Raw genomic sequence first — 26,458 nt, 5'->3', positions numbered from 1 at the left:
CTTTTCCATAAAAATTCAGCTCTGATATAATCTCTGTTATAGTACCTAAAATTTATCTCTATCAGCTAAAATGTATTAAGCATTTACTTTGTGCTAGATTCTGTGCTAAGTACATTATCTCATTTAATTATATACAAGATATTACTATTCCCATTTTGCAGATTAGGAGATTGAGGCACAAAGAAAGTGACTGATTTGTTCAAGATCATACAGCTAGTAAGCAACAGCATTGCTCATTTTACTTTACTACATGTCCCTTATCATTTTTTTCCACTAAGGGCAATTAATGTCTCTCTTTTCCCAATTTCCATGTAATTTTTTCTGTGCTTTTACCTACCTCTGTTTTATTATACTTATTTATGTTTAGGTCTCTTCCAAAACTGGAGCAGAAGCCATATTTGATTTGTGTTGGTGTCTCTCATGGTTCTTTGAGAAAGGTAGATGATTGATTAGTATAAATACACCAAGAAAATATATTGATGCCTATTTTGCATTGCTCAAAATAATTTAAGTGGCTTACAATTTTTATAATGCAATTTCAAAAATGAAATAGTGTAAAGAAAGGAAAAGGTAAAGCGAATTCATATACAAGATTGGTTCAGAGCAACTATGTAGTGTGGTCTAGTATTATTTGCCAGAGGTGGTTCACAAAGTTGATGGTAAGCCAAGGCAAAAGGAGAAATACAATTCATTTACAGTAGGCCCAATGTTCATGAGATGAAAATAGGTAAGTTACTGATGAGAAGCTCAATTATTCCTGACATAGGGCTTGAAAGATGTTTGATATAGTTTGGTTGTATCCTCACCTAAATCTTATCTTGAATTATAGTTCCCATAATCCCCACATATTGCGGGAGGAACCCAGTGGGAGGTAACTGAATCATGGAGGTGGCTACACCCATGCTGCTGTTCTCATGATAATGAGTGAGTTCTCACGAGATCTGATGGTTTTATAGGGTTTTTTTTTTTTCTCGCTTTGCTTGGCACTTCTCCTTCCTGTTGCCATGTGAAGAAGGATGTGTTTGCTTCCTCTTCTGCCATGATTCTAAGTTTCCTGAGGCCTCCCCAGTCCTGCAAAACTGTGAGTCGATTAAATCTCTTTCCTTTATAAATTACCCAGTCATGGTTATTTCTTCAGAGCAGCTTGAAAAATGAACTAATGCAACATTTTTCTAACCTATCTTCATCAGGAAGATCTGTTTAATGTAGCAAACAGCATCCTTAACAACATCCTTAAAGTACAAGTCATGTGGGTTATTTTAAAAACGAGACTTATTCTCAGTGCTGCACTCTCAAGAATGATAGGCAAGTTACCATAGAATAGAAGTAACGGTATAATAAATAGTTTTATTTCCAAAGTGGTAGAGAAGGCCACACCTAATTCAGGTGACAACCGTGTCGAGCTGTTTCACACAAATTGTAGAAGGCATGATGATATACTTCATGTACGATTCCTTCTTTTTCCTTTTTTTTTTAAACAGAATATGAGAGAGCAATTCAGAGTTGTAGCGGGTTTCTCAAGATTCTTCGATGTTATTAGCTGCATAGTGGGTCCTTGTTACCACCCTTCCACATAATAGAAGGAATGACAAATACTATCACAGTATGATTATATATGTCTGTGATATCACAACCATAATCACAGGTGTTGTAGTCAGCAATGACAGTAGTCAGTAAAAATAGCATACATATATATAATAGATATGTACCCACACTCATAAACATATACATACACATATGTGCACAAACATACACATATTTCAATACATATTCAGCATTACTTCGCACAATAATTTATTACAAGCTACTTAAATTTGGCTTTCTTCTCTCATAAGACCTAATCCTTTTTGTCATATAACTGTCACTATTAATGATTATTTTGCTTTTGAGATGATGAGACATCACCGCAAATAAAGAAACTTCTTAACAAATTACTCTTTAAGAGTAAATAGGAAATTATATGCACTGACTTCAAAAAACCCTTGAATTTCCTACCTGGTGTTTACTGTCAAAAAGCACAATGGGCATTCAAACAGGTTCTTGTAAGAAAAAAAATTCCGTTTGTTTTGTCATACTTTTTCCATTAATTTAAAAACCAGTGAAAGCCTGAAAACACTGGGATGTGTGAAAATAACCCCCAATTTTGAGTTTTCAAAATGCTCTTGGGAAGCACATTTGATGGATAATTGCAAATGCTTTGTGAAAGAGCTTCAGAACTGCATGAGCTTCCGGATTAAGGATGTAACATTTTAGAGCACAACAAGTCTTTTTCATGCTTTCTCACACTCTTTGTTTGACAGGCCTCATCAACCTATGCTAGCGGTGAAACCCAATTTGCTCAGTTGAACAGCTCTATAATGCTTGTTAGTTAACTGTCTCCTAAAAATCATGAAAAATAGTTAAACATTTCATGAAGTTCTAAAAATTAACATCTCCTAAAAGTCTAAAAATTAGTCCACACAACAACAAAACAGCACCTTATGTAAGCATGGTTTTTGTGAAATTTGTAATACTTACACATTGCCAGGGGCATTGTGGATTGGCGTAACCCAGTTAGAAAACATTATAATAGTATATAGCATGCACTGCCATGTAGCATATAGCATATATGGAACCATAAATGTCCATTCTCTTCAGGAGAACAATTTTTTCTTTGTCAGTCCCTAGATTTGGTTTGATGACAAATCTAAATCTCTGCATATATTTCTCATATGATTTAGTACTAACTTCCCTCTTGAGACTTTGAGTTACTTGAGAGCATGAATGTGTGTGTGTGTGTATATGTATATACACACACACATATATATACACACATATATACACACACATATATATACACACACACACTATATATACACACACACATATATATACACACAAAGAGAATGTATTTGTCTTTTGGATAATGGCTGCCATTATTCAGTAGTTATTTTTCATTAACCAGTGTGATATGCACTTTACATATATTATTTATTTTTATAATACTTCTGTTTGGTAGATATTATTATACCACCTTTAGACATGATAAAACTTGACCTCAGAAAGATTAATTAATTTAGACACATTACAGCTAGCAACTGACAAAATCCTGAGATTACAGCATGTATAACTCTGACTCCAAAGTGTAAAAGCCTCCACTACTGAACTCTTGATTTTGTTGTTGTTGTTGTTGTTTGTTTTTTACAGGTTGACTAGTATTTGAGGTTAATTGTACACAGAACTTACTTCCATAGATGTGGATCAAAGAACATTTAAAGTTGTCACTCATAGTCTAGATCATATTTAAGAGGCTGTTTATATTCTATACAAACTTTTTAAGTGTGAAAGTTCTTTCATGATTTCCCAGCTGTCTGTCCATTTCTCAAGAGCTTATCTGTGCTTTCCTTTCCAAGACCATAGGATAGGAAAGTTTGTCATGTGTGCACAGTATGTTCCCCACTCAGGGTTCTGAACTGTGTTGCAGTGTGGGCTGCAGCTCTGTCACCCACACTCCGTATCTTATGTCCTTTGGCTGCTCAGTAGGGAGAACTTTTCTCTTGCTGATAAATCTATAGATCACAGTAAAATTTATCTTCCTTTTACTCTTGAACCACAAACATTAATAGCTCAGCAGAACCTCACTCAGAACTTCCCCATAGTCAGTGCTCATGCTGTCCTTTGCTCCTTCTTGACACCACCTTTGCTTAAGGCCAGCAGCTCAGAAGGGCATCAGGTAGATGCAAAGTAACATTACAGACTGAGCATCAGAAAGGATCCTTCCACTAAAGAAGTAAAATAAATGTTACCAAGATATACCTGTGTAGTTAAGTGCAATTGGTAAATGGAAGAACTTTGAAGAGTTGAAGCAACAGGCCATTCATAGCAATAATCTCATTAATCTTCACAGTAGCCTTATTGTTTAACTGTTCACCACAACACTGACTGTTGTGGTGATTCATTTTATATGTGGTGGTTCATTTTATATGCTCTTTGTTATTCCACTAAATGAATATTACACAATTTATTTGACAATTCTACATTGTCAAATGTTGATAGACATTAGGGTTATTTCCTATTTGGACTTTTATAAATTATATGGCTATAAAATTATTGCATATGTCTGTTGGTGGATATATATATATATATGTATGCATTCATATAGGTATTAAAATAAATACTTTAGATACTTTTAACAGAGTATATTTGTGTAAAGAACAATTCATGAACCAGGCAGTAATCAGAACAAGTAGAGAGAGCTTTGCCCAGCAGCATGAGCAGTGAGCTTTTTTAGGCCAAGCATAGAAACAAAGGAGAGAAATCATCTGATTGGCTACAGCTAGGCATTTGCCTTATTTGATTATAGTTCAATCAAATGACTGACTGTGATTGGCAGAAGCTGTTCAGTTGTCTGTCTGTGATTGGCTGAAACCTGGCTGTTTGTTCCTACCAAGTTAGGCTTCAGTTTGTTTACATACTATGTTTTATTGTGGTTTGTTATAGAAACTCAAAGTATGAAGATAGCCTCAGGCTAATGAACTCCTGCTAATTTTGCTTTGATAATTTCCCCCTTTTGGGCAGCCTCTCAAAACCTTCAACATTGACACCACTCTCTGTTACCATCCTCATGGACTTGTTTAGTCTTAGTATGGAATTCACAAGTCAGGGTGTCAGGTCAATTGATTGATGCTTTATGTTTTCTTTGTGTTTTTGTTATTCTAACCAGATTGAGACCATTTGATGCATAGTGGATGGCTGCATACAAGCATTTAAGACTCTTGGTACAGTGTACCAGGGAGACTGCTGTGATGACTATCAGGAGGATAATGAAAATTAGGGTTAGGAATTTGTTTACAAATTGTTGAATTATCTTTCCCTTTAATTTTCTTATGTGGTTTCTGGCATAAAACTGCAAAACCCTCACTACAGTTTTTGCCTGCTGTCAGATTTAAACAAACACTGTGAATATATGAATCTAAAAGCCTAACACTATGGAAAGAATCAGATGTGCAATTTGAACAGCAGTTGCACTTGGAATATGAATGAAATCTGTTATAGGATAAGCTAGAGAATCTCTAAGACCATGTAGGGATTTAGGTTTAATATGACATATTCATCATTCACTTAAATTTCCTGTGGAAGCTATCAATTGTGAAATTATAACCACAGCATTATCTTTCCATGTATAAACAGAATAGTGGCGCAGGAAAAAGAAGGAAAAGGGTAAACATTTCACGGTGACAGAGGAAAGAAGTCTTGATCTGTGATCTTGGGAAAGCTGTCCACATCTGGGATGTCACTTGCTTCTGGGAGGAAGCTCTCTGATCAGTTGAGGTCTCCAACAGGTGTACACTCCTGAGTCTGGAGGGGCCCTCTCGAGTTGAGAGATATGGACCCAAGGCTTGAGGCTTTGAAGTTTTGCTGATGTGTGGGTGGAGAGAATACAGTATGATCACTTCCAACAGAGTTAAAGGGCAATAATTCTCTGGTGTCACTCCCCAGAGATGCAGTCTGTAAGTCTTAGTTTGTGAAATGTCTGGTTATCGTTTGTGGGTCACAGAAGGCTCCTTTTACCTGATGAAAATATACGCATAATGCATTAAAGACTCGCAACAGTGAATCATGTGAGAGTTTATAAGAGCAGGAGGTACAGAAGGTTTTAATATTAGGGACAGAGGTCTCCCAGTAACTATTTCATACGGGGTTAATTTGTGTTTTCCAGTAGGAATGGATATGATTTCCATCAAGGTCAATGATAATGTCTTTAGTAAAACAATCTAGTTGATTCAGTTAACTTTGTCAATTTCAATTTTTAAATACCACTTGTCCTTTCAACTTTCCGAGAAGACTGAATATGATAGGGATAATGGTAATGTTTGTAATAACTTGTTTAACTGTTTTATAACTTTTTCAGTGAAATTAGTACTTCTATTGCTGAAGATTTCTCCAGAATGCCCGCAGTTGCCATAAACACATTTACTTTTCCCCCTAATTAATTAATCAATTTATTTCTAACTGACAAATGAAAGTTGTACAGATGCTGTGTATGACATGTTTTGAAAAATGTATAGATCATGGAATGACTTAATAGAGCTAATTAATGTATGAATTGCCTCACATATGGTAATCCCTTATTACCTACAGCTTCCCTTTCTGTGGTTTCAGTTATCCGTGGTCAACCATGGCCCAAAGACATTTCATAACTAATTTTGCACTTTGGGCTCTTGTTAAGTAAAACAAGGGCTACTTTAACACAAACACTTGGTTACTGTGACTGTTGATCTGGTAGCCAATACAGCTACTAAGTGACTAATGGCAACTGGGCAGGATGAAGGGAAGTGGTACAGGATTTCATCATGCTACTCATATGGCATGCAATTTAAAACTTATGAATTGTGTATTTCTGAAGATTTCCATTTGTGTTACAATGCCTAGGTCATTCGCCTCACTTCATCTCATCACACAGGCATATTATCATCTCATATAATCATAAGATGAAGGATGAGTACAATACAGTAAGATATTTTGAGATAGAGAAAAAGCTACCATATTTATATAACTTTTATTACAGTATATTGTCATAATTGTTCTATTTTATTGTTAGTTATTGTTGTTAACCTCTTGCTGTGCCTAATTTTTAAATCAAACTTTACCATAGATATATGTGTATAGAAAAAACATAGTGTATTTAGGTTTTGATATTATTTCTAATTCTGGACATCCACTAGGGGTCTTGGAATGTATTTCATGAATAAGTGGGGACTACTGTACTTACCATTTTTTGTGTGTGTGGTGAGAATGCTTAAAATCTACTTTCAGTAATTTTTAGGAATACAGTACACAAAGAAACACATTTTCCAATAATCTTCGTTATTGTAATAGCATAGACCTTCTTGCAGAGGAAAACTTCTATCCAATCAGAGAATATACAGGCTATTTCAAGAGCATTTTGATATTCCATTGAGGGTTGAAAATGGAATGAAAGTCATCTGTAAGTATCAAATAATTTAGCAGCTGGTGGAAATGTAACACTTGAGGTTTTACTGTTTTACCAGGATTATGGGCTTGGCAAACTACGTATTATTTATACATCATTTAAAAAATTTTAGAACAGTCAATATACTGATTTTTCTCATAATTTGTATGATTTTATCTACTCTATGCAGAGCACAGACTTTTTTATAATGAAGTCTTTAAGGACTCAGGAACCATAAAGTGGCTATCTGGGCCCTCTCTGGGTCTTTTGTTAACATGAAATTTACATCGTTTCACATAACAACTTTGTTTTTTAACAATCAGGTGCATAGCACTGTTTATCAAATAGATCATCATAGATGCTTTGACTTGGATTAATCTTATGAAGTTCATTCAAATTGCATGCTCTGACAGAATGAAAATCTATCAAGGCATTTTCTTGGTATTCAATTATTTCTTATTCTGCTTGACGTTAGGTTAGCAGTTTTGTGAATCAGTTAAGAATTCCCAGAGTTTGGGGAACAGTCTAACGGTATGATCTGAAAGTTATCAGAAATCTGTACCGTTATCAAGGTCCTTTCAATGAATTTTATCAAAGATAAAACACTTTGGGTTTATAGATACTAGCAATAGCTTTCAGGAAAGTATCAGAGTAAAACAATTAACTATTTGTGGATGACAAGAGTTAAAACAGCCATAGTTAAAGATCTGACTAGAGCTCATTATAATGCAACTGACAAGGAAATTTTGTTATTTCTGTGACATATAATACTTTCAGATAACTAGAATTATGACTGGTAGCATTATATGAGGACTATCAGATCTCTAGGTGTTTCATACAATTTCTGAAACATGCATTAATGACACATCCAATATGACTTAAAGGAGGTTCAGAATCACTTATTTGACGATGCTGCCCATGAAATTTAACATATTATCAAATAAGCCTAATTGGTTAAAAATCCCTGCTTTTATAAGAACAGAAAATAAATTTTGTTTTGTTTTGTTTTGAGATGGAGTCTTGCCCTGTTGCCCAGGCTGGAGTGCAGTGGCCGGATCTCAGCTCACTGCAAGCTCCACTTCCCGGGTTTATGCCATTCTCCTGCCTCAGCCTCCCGAGTAGCTGGGACTACAGGTGCCCGTCACCTCACCCAGCTAGCTTTTTGAATTTTTTAGTAGAGACGGGGTTTCACCGTGTTAGCCAGGATGGTCTCGATCTCCTGACCTCGTGATCCGCCTGTCTCGGCCTCCCAAAGTGCTGGGATTACAGGCTTGAGCCACCGCGTCTGGCCAGAAAATAAATTTATTTGAGAGATTCCAGGAACCCTTACGAAAGCTTCCAAAGTTAGTACAAGGACAAAATATTTTAATTTATAATTTATCAAAAATGGAAATTGTCAAAAATGTCAAAAAGTTTAAAACATTTGATTAAAATAGGATTACAGGTCACTATGAATCAATACTTACTCATTTAATTAGAGTAATAATTAAAAGACTTCAAAAGCAAATACAGAAAGCCACATAGTTGTAGGAAAAACCTTAGATCTTATTAAGTAATCAAAGACTTAATAAGGACAACATGAACCACAGGAAATTATCTTCATAAATATATAATCTTAAAAAACAATACATAACCAGAATTTTTGTTCCCTAAGCCAACTACTTGAAAGGTAAAGGAAAATCTTATACAATTTATATTGAAAGCAGAGCCGAAGTCCAGGAAAACCTTTTTGTTTTAACAGAGAGGACCAAATTTTAGTTTTATATTGGTTTGCTTTGATAGTAATGCTCAATTTCAAAAACATATAAACAATTTCCTTCAAATCTGAGCCAGCTTGATCACACATAAAGTTCCTTTCCCAAGATTTGTCATATCAACTTTCTATAATTTTCTTATATACATTCAATTTTTGTCCTATATTTTTCTCTTTTTTTATTGTGCAACAGCCATTCTATTTTAACAAAAATTACTTTTTTCCTTCACAAAACAAAGCACATCCTCATGACTTACAGTTTTCCTTACCAAAAACACATTTTGCCTTCCTTGTGAACTTGCATAAAATGTTGTTTCCCATATTATTTCTAGGAATTTTAGTTACTTATGTCAATTATTAACCCTTAATAACCTTAATTTGCAGTGAAAGCTAAGAAGCAAGCAATTGTAAACTGCCTGGCATATACCAAGATTGTATAATTTAACACCACCATTTCATAATTCTAGAAGCATCTTCTTTATCATAGTATACTTTTCAATGTGCCACAGGACATGCTTACTAATAGACCCAGCTATCTTTAGTGTCTCTGTAATAAGAAGCCGTAAGGAAGGCAACATTTTTTCTCTATTGTCTTATTTTTTTTGCTAGGCCTAATAACTAAATTGTTTGTACCAATTTCTCTCAGCCTCAACATTGCATTCTGGATAAGAATGTTAAAATCTTCTGGTATAGAAAGAACATTTTTCACATGAGAATTTTATCTTATATGCATTCAGCTCATTTGTTTCTAACAATTGTGTTTGGATTGCTCATAAAAATGAAGCATTAAACAGGTAGCCATCATTTTAAGTTATTTTTCTTGCTGACAAGTTTGTAATATAGAAATAATATACATGCATTTTACCAGTAACCCTCAGTAGAAAAAGTTGTCTGCATTGTACTTAATACTGAACTCTGAAGACACATCTGTTTAATTCAAACTTATTAACTGAATATTATTTACTAGATTAATAATTAAAAGACTTATCTAAGATCATGTGAACTGGAAAAACATTTTGGTTTGGTTTCTATCTTTCTAAGAGTTTAAGGAATACTTAATTTATATAAGGGCTTATTTTCCTTTAAGCCAGTTAAACAGAGCTTTTTTTTTTTTTTTTTTTTTGAGATGGGGTCTCACTCGGTAGCCCAGGCTGGAGTACAGTGGCACGATCTTGGCTCACTGCAACCTTCACCTCACGGGATCAAGAGATTCTTCTGCCTCAGCTTCCTGAGTAGTTGGGATTACAGGCGTGCACCACCATGCTGGGCTAATTTTTGCATTTTTAGTAGAGACAGGGTTTCACCATGTTGGCCAGGCTGCTCTCGAACTCCTGACCTTAAGTGATCCACCTGCCTCAGCCTTCCAAAGTGCTGGGATTACAGGTGTGAGCCACCGCGCCTGGTCAAACAGAGCTTTTTTTTTTTTTTTTTTTTTTTTTTTTTTTTAAATAAATTATCAACACTATGCAGAAACAGAAAAATACCACTCGCACATGCATATGTACATACATACATAAATATAAACATACAGGCTTTCATTCAAAAATTTTAGCCATGTGTTAGGTACAATAACACAAAACTCACTAATTCATCAAAAAAATCTCTGAATCCATTTTTGTTTTTCTGGTTGATAGAACAGGGTTCCCATCTATATAGCTAAAGTTTTTTACTAATATATTTGAAAAAGAGTTTTAAGATTTTTCATTTGATTTTTATTAGGATTCTTATAGAGAGGCAGTTTCTTGATTCGTTTAGTCTTTTAGAAGCTCCTGTATGACAGTAAAAAATACATTACACTGTATTTGAGGTGTCTTGCGTCCTTTCTTTTTTAAAACGCCTCTCAAGTTAAAGCTTGTGGCCATTGTGGCCACTATAATTCTAAGTTTTCCATAGTAAGGCTAACCATTTTCCCTAAAATACATGGTTTCTGAAATCATCATTATTGTACATAAAAGTACATAAAAGTAGTCAGTGGCCCAGAAAGAAGAGTCCCAGACTTCTGAAGCACCAGCCTCTTCAGATTTGGAGAAACCTACATTCAAGGAGGAGGAACCTAGTTATTTGTTAGATTCAATCCGATTGCAAATTCTGTTGGTAAAAGAATTGCTCAAATAAAGTCCGGAGCTCAAAATGCAAATTTGCAGACGTTTGATCGAAGAGGAAACTCATCTTTGCCTTCCAGTTTAGGCCAGAGAGCAGTACGCCCAGTGGTTTCAGTGGGTGCTTTGCTCAGTCACTTCGTGCTATAATGCCAAACTGTTAAAAGAAAAACTTTAGACAAATTAAATTTAATAGAGTTTATTTGGGCAAAGAATGATTCGTGATTGAATGGCACTCAGAACCGAAAGAGGATCAGAGTTCTGCCCAGCAGCATGAGCAGTAAGCTTTTATAGGCTGAGCAGGGAAGCAAAGTAGAAAAATCACCTGATGAACTAGCTAAGCATTTGCTTCTTAGGCACGCTGTGATGAGGCATTTGTCTTATTTAGGCACAGTCTGATTCGTTGGCTGTCTGTGATTGGCTGAGGCTCAGCTGTTTGTGATTGGCTGAAACCTGGCTATTTCTTACGGGGGGGGGGGGGAAATGCTACTAGGTTAGGTTGTGTTTTTTAAATGTAGGAACTCAAATTAAAGAGACAGCATCAGGCTAATGGCCTCCTGCTTGTTTTGTTTAACGTTGGCATATATTTAGGAGTGTCATTGTTACTCATGGTATGTTAAGTTTAACCTTTACATATATTGCCAAACAATTTTTCTGAGTGACTGTATCAATTTAATCACTATCATCCTTTTATGATAATTCCCAGCACTGCTCCTCAATAGCACGTGGCATTGTCAGTCTTCTTAACTTTAGTTCTTTGGTGGCTATGAACTTCATCTTTTTGTGGCTTTAATTTGCATTTCCCTATAACTAATGCAGTTAAGCACCCTTACAAATGTTTACAGGCCATTTTTATATAATAAGAGTTTTTTTTTTTTCTTTTTTCTTTTTTTGTAAAGTGCTTCTTCATGTCTTTTTTTCCTTCCTTTTGGCTCTTTGTCTATTACTGGATGATTTATAGTTCTTCACATATTGTGGACACAAATGTCTTCCTGGGTATGTGTGCTGCAAATATCTTCTCTTATTGCCTATTTACTGTTTTGTTACTTTTGATAACCAGAAGTTCATTGTCTTAATAGGGTTCAATTTATAATGTTTTTCTTTAAATATAGGGATTATTGTGTCATTTTAAAAGAATCTTTGCTCATCTCAAGATCATGAAGCTATTATCTTCTAGATGCTTTATTGTTTATCTTTTACTTTTAATTCTACTATTCACTTGAAATTGATTTTTGCATATAGTCAGAAGTTGGGGTCAAGTTTCTTTTTTCCCTATATATATATCTCACTGACTCAGCACCACTTACTGAAAAGGCTGTACTTTTCAGCCAGGCGCAGTGGTTCACGCCTGTAATCCCAGCGCTTTGGGAGGCTGAGGCGGGTGGATCAAGAGGTCAGGAGTTCAAGACCAGCTTGGCCAACGTGGTGAAATCCCGTCTCTACTAAAAATACAAAAATTAGCTGAGCATGGTGGCGGCGCGTCTGTAATCCCAGCTACTCAGGAGGCTGAGGCAAGAGAATCGCTTGAACCCAGGAGGCAGTGGTTGCAGGGAGCCAACACTGCGCCACTGCACTCCAGCCTGCATGACAAAACAAGATTCCATCTCCCCCCACACACCAAAAAAGAGAAAAGACTGTATTTTTCTATCACTCTCTGCTACCACTTTTATCATAATTCAAGAGTTCATGGATGTATGGATCTGTTTCTGGACTATATTTTCTATTGCATTATTAATTTAGCTAACCTTGCACAAATTCCACATGGTTTCTATCGCTGTATCTTCAAAAATAAGTCAAAGTCTGGTACAAAAATACTTACTCTTTTTTCTTCTTTTTCAATTTTGACTTACCTGGTTTTAGCTTCTTATATTTACAAAGATATCTTAGGATTCATTTGTCAATTTCCACACACATGCACAAACCCTGCTGAGATTTTGATTGTGATTGAATTGAATTCATAGTCCAATTTGGTGAGAATTGATATATTTATAATATTATTTTCTAATCATGAACATGATGTATTGCTCTGTTCAATTTGTCTTTAGATTTTCTTAATGGTACTTTATGGTTTGTGAGAAGTATCCACATTTGTTAGATTTATTGCCTGATATTTAATATTTTTGATGCTACTGCAACTGGTTTAATTACAACATATTATTTCAAATTCTTTGGTTGTTATATTGGAATACAACTGATTTTTGATAATGGCCTTTTATCCTGGAGCCTTGCTACACTCATGCATTGATTCTAACAGGTTTTCTGTGGATTCCTTTAGATATTCCACTTAAACCATCATATTATTTGCAAATATTGCAAATCTTCATTCCCAGTCGCTTTACCGTTTATTCATTTAGTCTAATTTCACTGCTTGAAAACTTCAGCACAATGTTAAATAAAAGTGCTGATAGTGGGCATCTTTGTGTTATACTCAGTCTCAGAAAGGAAGCTCTCGCCATTTCACCATTAGTGTTTGCTGTACTTTCTTTTAGAAAAACAGATATCTTTTATCAGATTAAGTAAATTTCCTTCCTTCTCTAGTTTTCTAAGGGTTTTTCCCCCATGAACTGATATTAAAATTTATAAAATACTCAAGCATAATTTTCTGTTTATTCTGTTAATGTGGTGAAAATACGGTTTTTTGCTTTATTTTGCTAATATGGTAAAATGCACTGATGATTTTTGATGTTAAACTGACCTTATATTCTTGTATTGGTGGCATGAATTAGACTTTTTTTTTGCAATATGATATAAACACACATAAACAACACACACATCTTTAGTGTTAACATGCACACATTAACACATTGAGTCATGTAAGATATATATGTAAATTCAGTGTGTTAATACTTTTGTGTGGTATTTTTGAATCTATATTAATAAATGAGGTTAACCTTTTTTTTAAAAAAAATTATAGAGTTCTTTTTTTTTTTTTTTTTTTAAACGGAGTCTCACTCTGTCTCCCAGGCTGGAGTGCAGTGGTGTGATCTGGGCTCACTACAAGCTCTGTCTCCCAGGTTCATGCCATTCTCCTGCCTCAGCTTCCCAAGTACCTGGGACTACAGGTGCCTGCCACCACGCCCAACTAATTAATTATAGAGTTCTTATCAGATTTTGTGCCAAGGTTATCATGGTCTTGTAAAATGAAATTGGAGCTATTAAGGACTTTTAAATTCTCTAATGGTCTTTTTACCAATTGATGCCATTATTTTATTATATACTTTATATGTTTTATAAGCTCTCTGGACCTAAAGGCCTCGTGCATTTGTGTGAGTGTGGGAGATGTTAAAAAAATATATTCAAACCCTACAATAGATAGGACAATTCAGATTTTCTGTTTCTTGGGGGTCAATTATGGTATGTCATGTTTTCCTAGAGATTTGTCCCTACATCTCAATTTTAAAATATATCGACAGAAATATATTATAATATTATATTTGTAAAGGTTTTAAGAGCTATGGCCTTGCCCTATTTTCCACTTTGACTCTTGTTTATTTATGCTATCTTTTCTATAATTCTCTTCAGAAATTTATTAACTTTGTATTTTTTCAATGAACCAACTTCTATTTTGTTGATCATATACTTTAAGTTTGTTTTTTATTTCTTTATTATCTTTTCTTTATTTTTTTTCTATTTACTTTGGGTATAATTTACTGGTTTTAGGAACTTCATGACATGGATGCTTAGGCCTTTGATTCTTCAGCCTTCTTGAGCTAGCAATAATGAAGGCACCATATGATGCTTTAACTGCATGTATCTCTCTTCTCTCCTCTGTATGCTATTGTTGTTGCATATTCTATTGTAAATAAATACTATTACAATAATAGTAAATACTATGCTTTTTGTTTCTGTATTTCCCTAGAATCTGGGCTAGCCTTGTGACTTGCTTTGACTAACAGAATGTGACAGAATGACGTTGTGCAACATCCAAATCAAGACTTAAAAAACTGTAGGCAGCCATCATGCTGTGAACCCAAGCCGTGTGGAGAGACTAAGTGGAGGTGGGAGACTAAGTGGAGTCACTTCAGTCAAGAGCCCTACCTGATATTTCAGTCCATAACTAGCCCTGTCTGCCAGCCTTGTGAATAGGTCATCTTGGACTTTTCAGCCCCGTTGAGAACAGTGACTACATCCTCAGCTGATACCACATAGAACAGAGGAACTACTTAGCTTAGCTGGGCTCATATTGCAGAATTGTGAGAGATCATGAAAAGTTGTGTTTTTTTTATAACTATACATTTATTTAATACACATTTCGGTAATATTATTGCATATTTTTTCAATGCTCTTTACAGGTATTATGGCAGATTATAAATAAATGCTCAGAGGGTTTCCATCTGCTCACTCTTATAACTGAGATGGGTTAGGGTCTTTCAGGAATAAACAACACAAGTTCTTTCCAGAATAACTAGCACAATAATAGAAATATTAGCAAAGTGCACACACACCTCCTTTTTCTGGAATGCTCTTTACTCTTTCCATCTGCTACTGTCTGCGAAGTCCCCTGAAGTCACGTCCCTCATGAGGCCCATTCCCAGCCCTGGAATTAGGCTAGGAAGGGGGAGCTGGGATAAACAAGCCACTTTTTCCTTTGTACTCCCAATATACCTTTTATGGAGCTCTAATATAGGACCTTTTTTATTTTAGTTTGTAATTGCAATATTTGTTTACACCTTTCTATTCTCTGGCAGGCTGGGACCTCCTTAAGGACAAAGATTATCTTCTTAACTTGGGTATCTGTCTTAGTCTATTCATTCAGGCTGCTATAATGAAATGTCATAAAATCAGTGGATTATAAACAACAAGCATTTAATTCTCACAGTTCTGGAGGCTGGGAAGTCCAAGATCAAAGCACTGGCAGATTCAGTGCTTTGTGGCTTAAAACAAATGCAACCTTTTACAGTTAACCTTAAAGGAATTTTCCAGATTAACTCTGAAATGTCGTGTTTGTTTTAAGCCACAAAGTTGTGATATGGTTTGTGATATTTTATAGATTACCAAAACAACAACTGTCATTAAGCATTGAATGAATTAACAAATATATGACTTTATAAATAGTGATGGGTGTATGGTGATTGCCTGGATAAGTTTCTGTCAATTCTTTATATATTAGGCAGAAAAAAAGCAAATGTAGATTCATGAAAGGAATAGTGAATACAAATTGGTTGAGCTACTGCAAAAGAACTAGAAACTCTTGGAAACATTTAGAGCTAAGTCAATTACATAACTTCCTGGAATATGAAGCTGTCATGTAAATACAGACTTGTCACCAATGCATTTGTTATTTCCTAATATTCTATGAGAAGTAAGCATCATTAGTGACTTAGGCTACCTATCTGGCACATAATACAAAACCAGAAGTGAGCATGGGTGGGCACTGTGTATTCTGGAGTTTAGCTATAGTTTTGAGTCTCTATTTTAATTAAATTGCTCAAAACCAAAACCTCTTCACCTTCAAGACACATGTCAAGTCTTTGTACTTATAAATTATCATAAATGTATAGATTTTCATTGTAAAGGAGGAAACTATTCAGTTAAAGGTGTCTGTCGCACCTTCCATTAATAATCTTCCCAAATTACCTACAGGAAGAGTTTTTTTGTTCTTTTATAAAATCACAAAGAAGACACTCAATAATCATTGCTTAAAGAAAAAAATTGACATAAGAAACCAGATAGTTTTCATTTTTTAGTGGGGAGGGAAAAAATTTAAAAAAGGAGACAGACAGGGAAAAATAATGCTGGATCTTTAGCATTTAAACAATATTCTAGGTAAATATTCATGGTATGCCCCAATTTTCCTCACTGCCACAGTTGCCTTTTGCATAAAGAAATAATGAGTTTTTTTTTTTTTTTTTTTTTGAGACGGAGTCTCGCTCTGTCGCCCAGGCTGGAGTGCAGTGGCGCGATCTCGGCTCACTGCAAGCTCCGCCTCCCGGGTTTACGCCATTCTCCTGCCTCAGCCTCCTAAGTAGCTGGGACTACAGGCGCCCGCCACCTCGCCCGGCTAGTTTTTTGTATTTTTTAGTAGAGACGGGGTTTCAGTGTGTTAGCCAGGATGGTCTCGATCTCCTGACCTCGTGATCCACCCGTCTCGGCCTCCCAAAGTGCTGGGATTACAGGCTTGAGCCACCGCGCCCGGCCTGAGTTTTTTTTGATAAGGTTACAAACAGGTTCTTCCAATTTTCCTTTCTCTGTATTGTAAAAGCAGTGCAGTTTTTAACAGTGACACTCTTCATACTTTATATTCTTCTCATTTTAAAGACGAAGAAAAGTTCGAGGAACCAAAGGAATATCAATAGTTATTTGACATCATAAAAGACTGAAAATTTCAAGAAAATAAACATCAAAGCCTTTATTATTTTTGATGAGATCTATTTCACTTCCTACAAGTAAGCCAATACTAGGACACATGTGATTTTTAGCATTCAAATACTCGCTGATATATTTCAGCATGTGTTGCCTAACAACAAGGACATTCTCATCCATAAACAAAATACAATTATTATACTATGTAAATTTAACACTGACAATTCTATTATCTTATGTATAGTTCATATGCAAATTTCTCCAATTGTCTCAACGGTGTCTTTTATAACATTTTGTTGTTGTCTTATTTGATTCGGGATCCAACCAAAATCATACATTACATTTCATTTGTCATGTTTCATTAGTCTCCTTAATCTAGCATAATTCACCACCCTTTTTATGATTTTTATGATACTGGCATTTTTGAAAGCATTTGAGTAGTCATGTTGAAAAATGTCCCTCATTTTGGATTTTTTTCCTCATGATTACATTCAACTGAAACTTTTTTTGTAGAAATATTATCTAGGTGATCTTGTGATTTCTGTGTCTCACTGATTGCTAAATTACATGTTTTTGGTTAATTGGTATCTTCCAGACTTTTCCATTGTTCCATTGAAATTAATATGCAACCTGCAAAGTGACACATTGACACAATGAATGTCTTGTTCCCCAACATTTCTACACTCTTTGGTTTTCTTGTCTGAATCAATAATTATTATGGTTAATACAATACAGTGATTTTCTATTTTTATAGCTTGATGGATTTTGCCACCTTTTAGGTTGAGTTAATGCAGTACATGTGTTTTATTTAGAATTGTTTAATATTCCTGCCACTTACTAGTAATATCCCAAATTTGTTTTGGAAAACCACTACTTTCCTATTCTCCTCTATGTGATTTGGAGTTCCCCTCCACTTTTAAGGATGGGCCAAAATGACAATCTAATCTCACCTCTCTGGCCATAACAAATGTTTCAAGAATGGCGCCTGACGCCCTAACACTGATAATATCAGCAACAATAGATTTTCTGAGACTCCTGCAAAAGTGAAGCAAGCTCTCTCTTTCACAGGAATTACTGGGGATAACCATCATTCTTTCTCAGATACCTCACACTATGCATCTTAATTGTCTAGTTGACCACCGTAACGAGCTGAATTGTGCCTCTGCAAAATTCGTATGTTGAAGTCGAAACACCTAGTACTTCAGAGTTTGACTGTATTTGGAGAGAGGACGTTTAAAGACATAATTAAGGTTACAAGAATGGGCCCTCATCCAATGTGACTGGTGCTTTAATAAAAAGAGGTTAGTCTCTCTCAACAAGTTGGGTATAGAAGAAATATACCTCAAATGATAAAGACCAGATATGACAAACCCACAGCTAATATCATATGAACAGGGAAAAATGGAAAGCCTTTCCAGTAAGATATGAAGCAAGATAAGGATGCCCACCCTCACCACTGCTGTTCAACATAGTTCTGGAAGTCCTAGTCAGAGCAATTAGGTGAGAAAAATAAAGGACAGTCAAATTAGAAAGGAAGAATTCAAATTATTCTTGTTTGCAGAGAAATGATCTTATATTTGCAACATCCTTTACTCCACTAAAACACTCTTAAAACTGATTAACAAATCCAGGAAAGTTGCGGGATAGAGAATCAACATACAAAAATTAGTAGTATTTCTATATGGTAACAATAGTTAATTTAAAAAAATCAAGAAAGCAATCCCATTTGCAATAACCAACAAAAAAGTAGGAATACATTTGACCAAAGAAGTGAAAGATCTTGACAAGGAATATTATAAAACACCAATGACGGAAATTGCAAAGGACATGAAAAAATGGCAAGATATTCTATGCTCAATGATTAGAAGAATCAATATTGTTAAAGTGTCCATACTACCTAAAGCAATCTACAGATTCAGTGCAATCCCTATCAAAATACCAATGACATTCTTCATAGAAATAGAATAAACAATCTTAAAACTCATATGGAACCAAAAAGGAAAAACCTCAAATAACTAAAAAACATCTTAAGCAAAAAGAATGCAACTGGAGGCGTCAGACTACCTGACCTCAAATTATACTACAAAGCTATAGTAACCAAAACAGCATGCTACTGGCATATAAATGGACACATAGACCAATGGAATAAAATAGATAATACATAAATAAATCCATGCACTTATAGCCGACTCCTTTTTGTCAAAGGTACCAAGTGCATATGATAGAGTTTGGCTCTGTGTCCCCACCCAAATCTCACCTTGAATTGTAATCTCCATAACCCCCACGTGTCCAGAGAGGGACCAGGTGGAGATAACTGAATTATGGGGGTGGTTCCCCATGATGTTCTCTTGATAATGAGTGAATCGCACCAGATATGATTGTTTATTAGCGTCTGGCATTTCCTCTGCTGGCAATGATTCTCTCTCCTGCCTCTCTTTGAAGAGGTGCCTTCTGCCATGACTTTAAGTTTCTTGAGGCCTCCTCAGTCATGTGGAATGGTGAGTTAATTAAACCTGTTTTCTTTATAAATCACCCGGTCTCGGGTATTTCTCCATAGCAGCATGAGAATGGACTAATACAGCACACATTGGGGTAAGAACAGTGTCATTAAAAAGTGGTGCTTGGAAAACTGAATATCCATATGCAGAAGAGTGAAACTAGGACCCTGTCTTTCACCATACACAGAACTCAACGCAAAATGGATTGAACAATTAAATATAAAACTTGAAACTACAAAAAATAAAAAAATCCTAAGAGAAATCATTGATAAAATGCTATAGACATTGGTCTGGACAATGATTTTTGGGTAAGACATCAACAGCATAAGCAATAAAAGCAAAAATAGACAAATGGGATTACATGAAGCTAAAAAGCTTCTGTACAGCAAAGAAAACAATCAACAAAGTGAAGAGACAACCCACAGAATAGAAGAAAATATTTGCAAACTATTCATCTGACACGAGATTAATAACCAGAGTATATTAGGAATTCTAACAGCTCAAATGCAAAAACCAACCAACCAACGAAATTCCCTGCAAACTCACAACAACAAATAATCTAATTTAAAAATGAACAAAAGATCTGGATAGTCATTTCTCAAAAAAGACATACAAGTGGCTAACAGGCATATAAAAAAAGCTCAACATCATTAATCATAAAAAAATGCCAATCAAAATCACAATGAGATATCATTCAGCCCAGTTTAAATGGCTATTATCAGAAAGACAAAAAATAATACATGCTGGCAAGGATATAGATGAAACAGAACTCTTGTACACTATTGGTGGGAATGTAAATTAGTACAATCACTATGGAAAACAGTATGAAGTTTCCTTAAAATACTAATTTCCGTAAAATACCAGTATGAACTACTATATGATCCAACAATGCCACTGATGGGTATACCTCCAAAATAATGGAAATTAGTATACTGAAGATATATCTATCCTCCTGTATTTATTGCAGCACTATTCCTAATAGCCAGGATGTGGAATGAGCCTTCGTTCATTAGTGGATGAATGAATAAAGAAAATGTGGTAAATATACACAATGGAATACTACTTGGCCATAAAATAGAATGGAATTCTGTCATTGGAAGCAATATGGATAGAACTTACTGGGAGGTCATTATATTAAGTAAAGTAAGCCAGGCACAGAAAGACAAACATCACATGTTCTCAGCTATTTGTGGGATCTAAAAATCAAAACAATTGAAATTATGAAGATAGAGAGTAGAAACATGGTTACGAGAGGCTGCAAAGGGTAGGGAGGAGGAGAGGTGGGATGAAAAGAAGTTGACTAATGGGTACAAAAATACAGTTAAATAGGAAGAATAAGCTTTAGTACTCAATAGTACTGTAGAGTGACTAGAGTTAACAATAATTTATTGTGTATTTCAAAATAGCTAGAAGAAAACAAAGTGTTCCCAACACAAAACAGATAAATGTTTGAAGTGATGGATATGCCAATTGCCTTGATTTGATTAATACATATTGTATACTTGTATCAAAATATCACATGTACCCCTGAAATATGTACAGCTTTTTATGTCAATTAAAAAACGGAATAAAACTTGCAAACAAATAAAAATGTCAGGACACACCACTCTGTGTGCCACTTCTTTTTCTTTGAGAAAATAAAAATTTTTCTACTTAAAGGAAAATAAAATCCTAAATTGTAGAAAGGCAAAAAAAAAAAAAAAAAAAAAAAAAAGATTAGTACACAGGTATGCAACACTGAAAGCCCACAGGAAGACACAGGAGAAGATGGACATCTATGAACCAAAGGACAGAGGCTTCAGAATGAAATCAACCCTGCTAACACCTTGATCTTGGACTTCTAGCTTCCAGAACTGTAAAGAAATAAGTAACTGCATTTAAGTCTCCTAGTCTGTGATGCTTTGCTATGGCAGCCCTAGCAAGGGAATGCAACCATTTGGCGTAAAGCCTGGACCTGATGGTGAGATACTTGAGCCATGAAAGTGGCCTGTGGAATCTGAGGGTGGAGGCCAAGCCATAGAACACAAAGCAGAGAGGTACAGAGAAACAACTCTTGGTCTACTACTAACTGAAGTCAACCTTCCTGCAAAATACTGAGTTACATAAACCAGTAAATTCTATTGTTTAAACTGGATTTTTTTTTCTCAAAATGCAGACCCTCACAGATGCATGGAGCATAGCACCACCAGTCTAGCCCCTTCATGTCCATGTAGAGTTACTGGCCAGCTTCAGATGATCTTGGTTATCCAGGATACAGCTACATCTCAGAATAGCGGCAAGCTCTCAAGAGACTTCTGATGGAGGAGCTCAAGAGCTTCCAATGGAAGGGATGAGTTAGCATGGTGACTGGGGGTGAGGCAGAGGAGGGAGGTCTGAGCCTTCCTGTGTGAGTGTGGTGTGAGACAAGGGCAGAGATTTTGGTTGAGAGAGTGATACTTCATGTGAGTGCTATCAAAGTTCAATGAATAGAAATGACAGAGGGAAAGGTACAGAACTGGGCTTTAACCTTTGTTCAGACAATGACTGCTCTGCTACCCTGTTCCCAATTTCTCTATCCTATTGTGACATATGTCCTCTCAATCAAAGTTATGAGTATTCTCTGCCTCAAAGGCAAGTTGTGAGGATGAAATGAACAATTTGCAGCTCATTTCAAGTTCCTTAGAGAAAAATTATTGACCTCTAAATACTGGTTTTGATCTGCATTTTTCCCATTTAATGCATCTGTGATTGTACTTTCGGGGTAAGCAACTGTTGGGAAAATAAAGCACATAATATAAAGATTAATTGATTATTTATATGTTTGTTTCTGCTCCCCATGCTAATTAGCAATAAGTGTATGAGTCCTAGAGAATCATATTTTTTTCAAATTATTCTCATATTTTATAGTTTTCATGAGAAAAACTGTAGGAAGTCTAATAATATTCTTACATTCAACTTCTGATAACATAGGGGACTTTTATTCATTTATGGCTTACACATTGTGGCTTACACATTTATTTTGACCTCAAGCATAATTTCTTTGGCTGTATGAATCAAAACTTACTATTTTAAAAACAATTGATTTTTATCATAGGCAAATAAATAAACAAAGCATTTTAAGCCTATTAAATATTTAAAAGACTGCCAATCTAACACATATTTTGACTTTAATGAGCTTCATCTAGAGTCAGCACCTAGTGGAATCCATTGCAAATTTAAAAGGTGTCAGGGTTATCTCAATTCCTAGCAGTTCCATGCCAACCTCTTCACCTTGAGGGCCCTTCTGGATTCTTAAGGGAACGCAGCCTATGCTCTAGGTAGGTTCTTAGAGGCTCTATGGTTGATGACACAATTTCTTGGATAGTTCAGGCTATTCATTTTTACCACGATTAGGGGGTAAAACCCTAGTTAGCAAATGCTTTTGGGATCTAGATTACCCATATAACAGTGTACATGATAAATTTGTTGCAGGGTATTAAATTCCAAGGGGTTAGGTTGTTAATAAGTGTATCTTATTTTAAGCAAGTTCAAAATATGAAAACAGATTTCTCTCCAAAATATATAAATGGATAAGACTTATAAATAAGTCATAAAGATATGTCGTCACCAACATGGGTGTAACTGAGGTATCCATGGGTCGATGCCGTCTGGATAATTTAGCAGCCTTATAACTTGTTTCCCAGACATCTTTCTTTCCCTTTCATTCCCTAGTCTCTGCCACAACACAGTGCTCTCGTTGCAGTGCATTGGGATAAGATATCTTTGTAAAATTCTGTCATCTCAAACTAAACCTATTGTCATGGAAGAAAAAGGTAACATAAAGAAGTCTTAACCTCTTTGGTGGCGAAACACACAGAAACAGTAAAGGAAGTCCTGGTTAGCCATTCGCTTGAACCTCAAGTGATAAAGTCAAATGCAAATAGAAAAATAGTAATTTAAGAGAGGGCTTCATTATTCTCTTTGACTTTCCCTAAGACAAATCCCTGGGCCTAAGACCTTAAACTTTAACCTCTATTCCTGAGGATAGCCTGTGGAGTTTTGCTGAGAACATCCTTCCTGTAACTTCTTCCTACCTCTCTCTCTTCCTTAGCCCATTGGCTTCCATGACCCATTCATTGACAAGTCCTCTTTGAATGACGCCCTCCTACCATCTCTGGTATGGGGCCTCTTCTTACTTTACGTTTCATCAACGGATGAGGTGGAAATAAAGTTGAGTCCTCTGGATCCTGAGAAAGGACAAGGGAATGTGTGCAAGCCCTCACCATTTGGGGTCTCAGGTTGGATTCTAGTTGACAAGACAGATCCTTTACCCTTCAAAGATCTTTTAAAATTTATTTTTAATCATGCCAAAAGAATTGTTCTGCTTCTTTCCTTTGCCTTGAATTACATTACACTAGTTGTCAAGCCATTCCCAGACTTATCCGATCTTGTGACTTGGTGTATGAGACTCCACATGATCAGGCCCCTGCCTCCCCTTCTATTTTCCTCTCAGCCCATTTTCTCTGACACTTCCGTGCTCTGGCTGTCTAGGACTTCTCTGGTCTGAGCACTCAACTATCTCAAAGTCTTCAAAAATGTTGGTGCCTGGAATGATTTCCTAACACATCACACTCTTCACTTCACCCCTACCCTCCTCTTTATCTTTCAGTCATCATTGTAAGTGCTACTTTCTAAAGCAAGCTCCCTTAGAGACTCAGTTAAATTACTTTCTACGTGGCTCATAGCACAGTGTGCAACTCCTTTTCAGCAAAAACTTCCCTTATTGTAAGTTTATAATTTCATATTTACTAAGAAGTTTCAAGAATAGTAAATAGAATCCTTTGGCCAGATTCACCTGTTGTCAATATTTTGTCTTACTAGCCTTATTGTTGGCATTCTCTCTTCTCTCTCTCACTCTCTTCCTCTTTCTCTCTCTCTCACACACGCCACATACATAGGATATTATTATTACTATTATTATTATTATTATTTTTGAGACGGAATCTCGCTGTGTCTCTCAGGTTGGAGTGCAGTGGCGCGATCTCAGCTCACTGCAAGCTCCGCTTCCTGGGTTCACACCATTCTCTTGCCTCTGCCTCCTGAGTAGCTGGGACTACAGGCCCCTGCCACTACGCCCAGCTAATTTTTTTGTATTTTTGGTAGAGACGGGGTTTCACCGTGTTAGCCGGGATGGTCTCGATCTCCTGACCTCGTGATCCGCCTGCTTAGGCCTCCCAAAGTGCTGGGATTACAGGCGTGAGCCACCGCGCCTGGCCAGAATAGGATATTATTTTTTTAAACCATTTGAGTGTAGGTTGCATACACTATGCAAATAAGGATGACATATTTATCCCTAAATATATCTGTGTGTATTTTCCAAGAATAGAGATATTGTCTTTCATAACCACAGTAGAGTTATCCACCTTTAGTAAGCTTCACATTGGCACATTACTTTCGTCTAATTACCATCTATATACTATTTTTTTGTTAATTCATCCACTAATGTCTTTTTAAAGCATTTTTAATAATACAGGATACAGTGTAGGCTCATTTGATGATCTTATCTCTTTAATGTAAAGACATTTAATCTCATACAATTTCCACAGCTTCTGTTTTCTTTTTCAAGAAATTAACTTTTTTTTTTTTTTTTTTTTTTTTTTTTTTTAAACTTCCCTTTTTCCTTTTCAGGAGAACATTTTCAATTTTGGTTTTGTATGCTATTTTATTACGGTTAGATTTATACTCTGCATTTCAGGCTGAAATAATGCATAAGTGATACTGTGTTGTGTCAGAGATATGATTGCTCTTTAAATTAATTATTTCTTTGTCCTGCCCTTTTTGTTGGATAGAAATCACCAAGAGAGCAGTGAGCAACCTTATTCTATTTATACTTTTTAGCTCCCAAACTGACCACAAGACCTGGCACATGATAGGTGCTAAATAAATATTTGATGACTGGCAGAGGTGATAATGTAAAATTTCACTTAACTTTTCAGAAGCCTGCTTGAAATTGAGGTGCAGTTTTGCACTGCTATGCAGGATTATCTTGTCGTTACGAAATGTAAACGTGTTAGGCCGGTGACCCCAGACTTTGTCCTCTCCTTCTTGATTAAGAAGTAGAGCTGAACTAGGTTTACCCCCTTCTATGCCTCTTCCCTTTTACTGTCCGAGGTGCCCAGTCCTCAGTGATTAGTGAGTATGCCCTGTTCTGAGTGGCCTCAGTGTGAGAAAATACATATTTCTCTTCATTTTGCCAAAAAAGCTGAAGGCATTTTTTTTCTCAGACAGCAATGAATGCATATTAAATGAACTGTAATTGTCTGCTAAATGTATTTCATAAACAAGCAAACCAGAGCTAGATTTTTCTGAGCCTTTAAAATACTTGGGATACTAAAAATATCCTGTCAACCTTGAGCACAAAGCTGTCAAGCCAGAAACATTAAGCATTTCTGAAAAAGAATTCGGAGGAGGTTGGTGGAGAAACATTGAAATTCATTGTGAATTTCATTTTTTAAGAATGAGGAGGCAGCTATAACATTGATGTGCATTTATCCTAAATGAAAAGAATGAATGAATTCCACTCACATTGTAGGACACACAACTCACTGAGATTTTGCGCATTATGAAAATTTCCCCTTTTGCTTCTCAGGAGTGTGGTCTGTGGTTGGTTTGCCAAACAGGTATATGCCATTAAATGGTGAGGCTAGAGCTAAAAAAATGTTAAAATAAGAATATATTGATATGTTTATATATGTTGAAAAAATGTTCCTAAATATGAAAATGTCTCAAAGTGTTTTCCAGAGTTTGACAATTTTTAAAACACTCCCATTTGAAAAGTATCTGCAGTAATGAACTGCTAGTCAGAACTAAAACTGAGAAAGAAAAATAAAATAAA

At 35.7% G+C, this 26,458-nt stretch overlaps 1 long non-coding RNA gene across 2 annotated transcripts; it reads left to right on the top strand.

The window, feature by feature from the left end:
- The first annotated feature begins 743 nt into the window (after positions 1-743).
- On the top strand, positions 744-26,458 carry LOC135967473 (uncharacterized). 2 transcript variants are annotated; one of them, XR_010581615.2, is made up of 2 exons: positions 744-1,081; positions 14,664-26,458. It is a non-coding gene; the product is annotated as an uncharacterized lncRNA (long non-coding RNA). The 2 variants fall into 2 exon arrangements; XR_010581614.1 differs by lacking the exon at positions 14,664-26,458 and adding an exon at positions 12,133-14,625.

Source organism: Macaca fascicularis, chromosome 15, assembly GCF_037993035.2.
Source record: "Macaca fascicularis isolate 582-1 chromosome 15, T2T-MFA8v1.1".
Classification (NCBI taxonomy): Eukaryota; Metazoa; Chordata; class Mammalia; order Primates; family Cercopithecidae; genus Macaca; species Macaca fascicularis.
The sequence above is the reverse complement of the archived record's forward strand: the minus strand, read 5'-3'. Positions and strand labels throughout refer to the sequence as shown.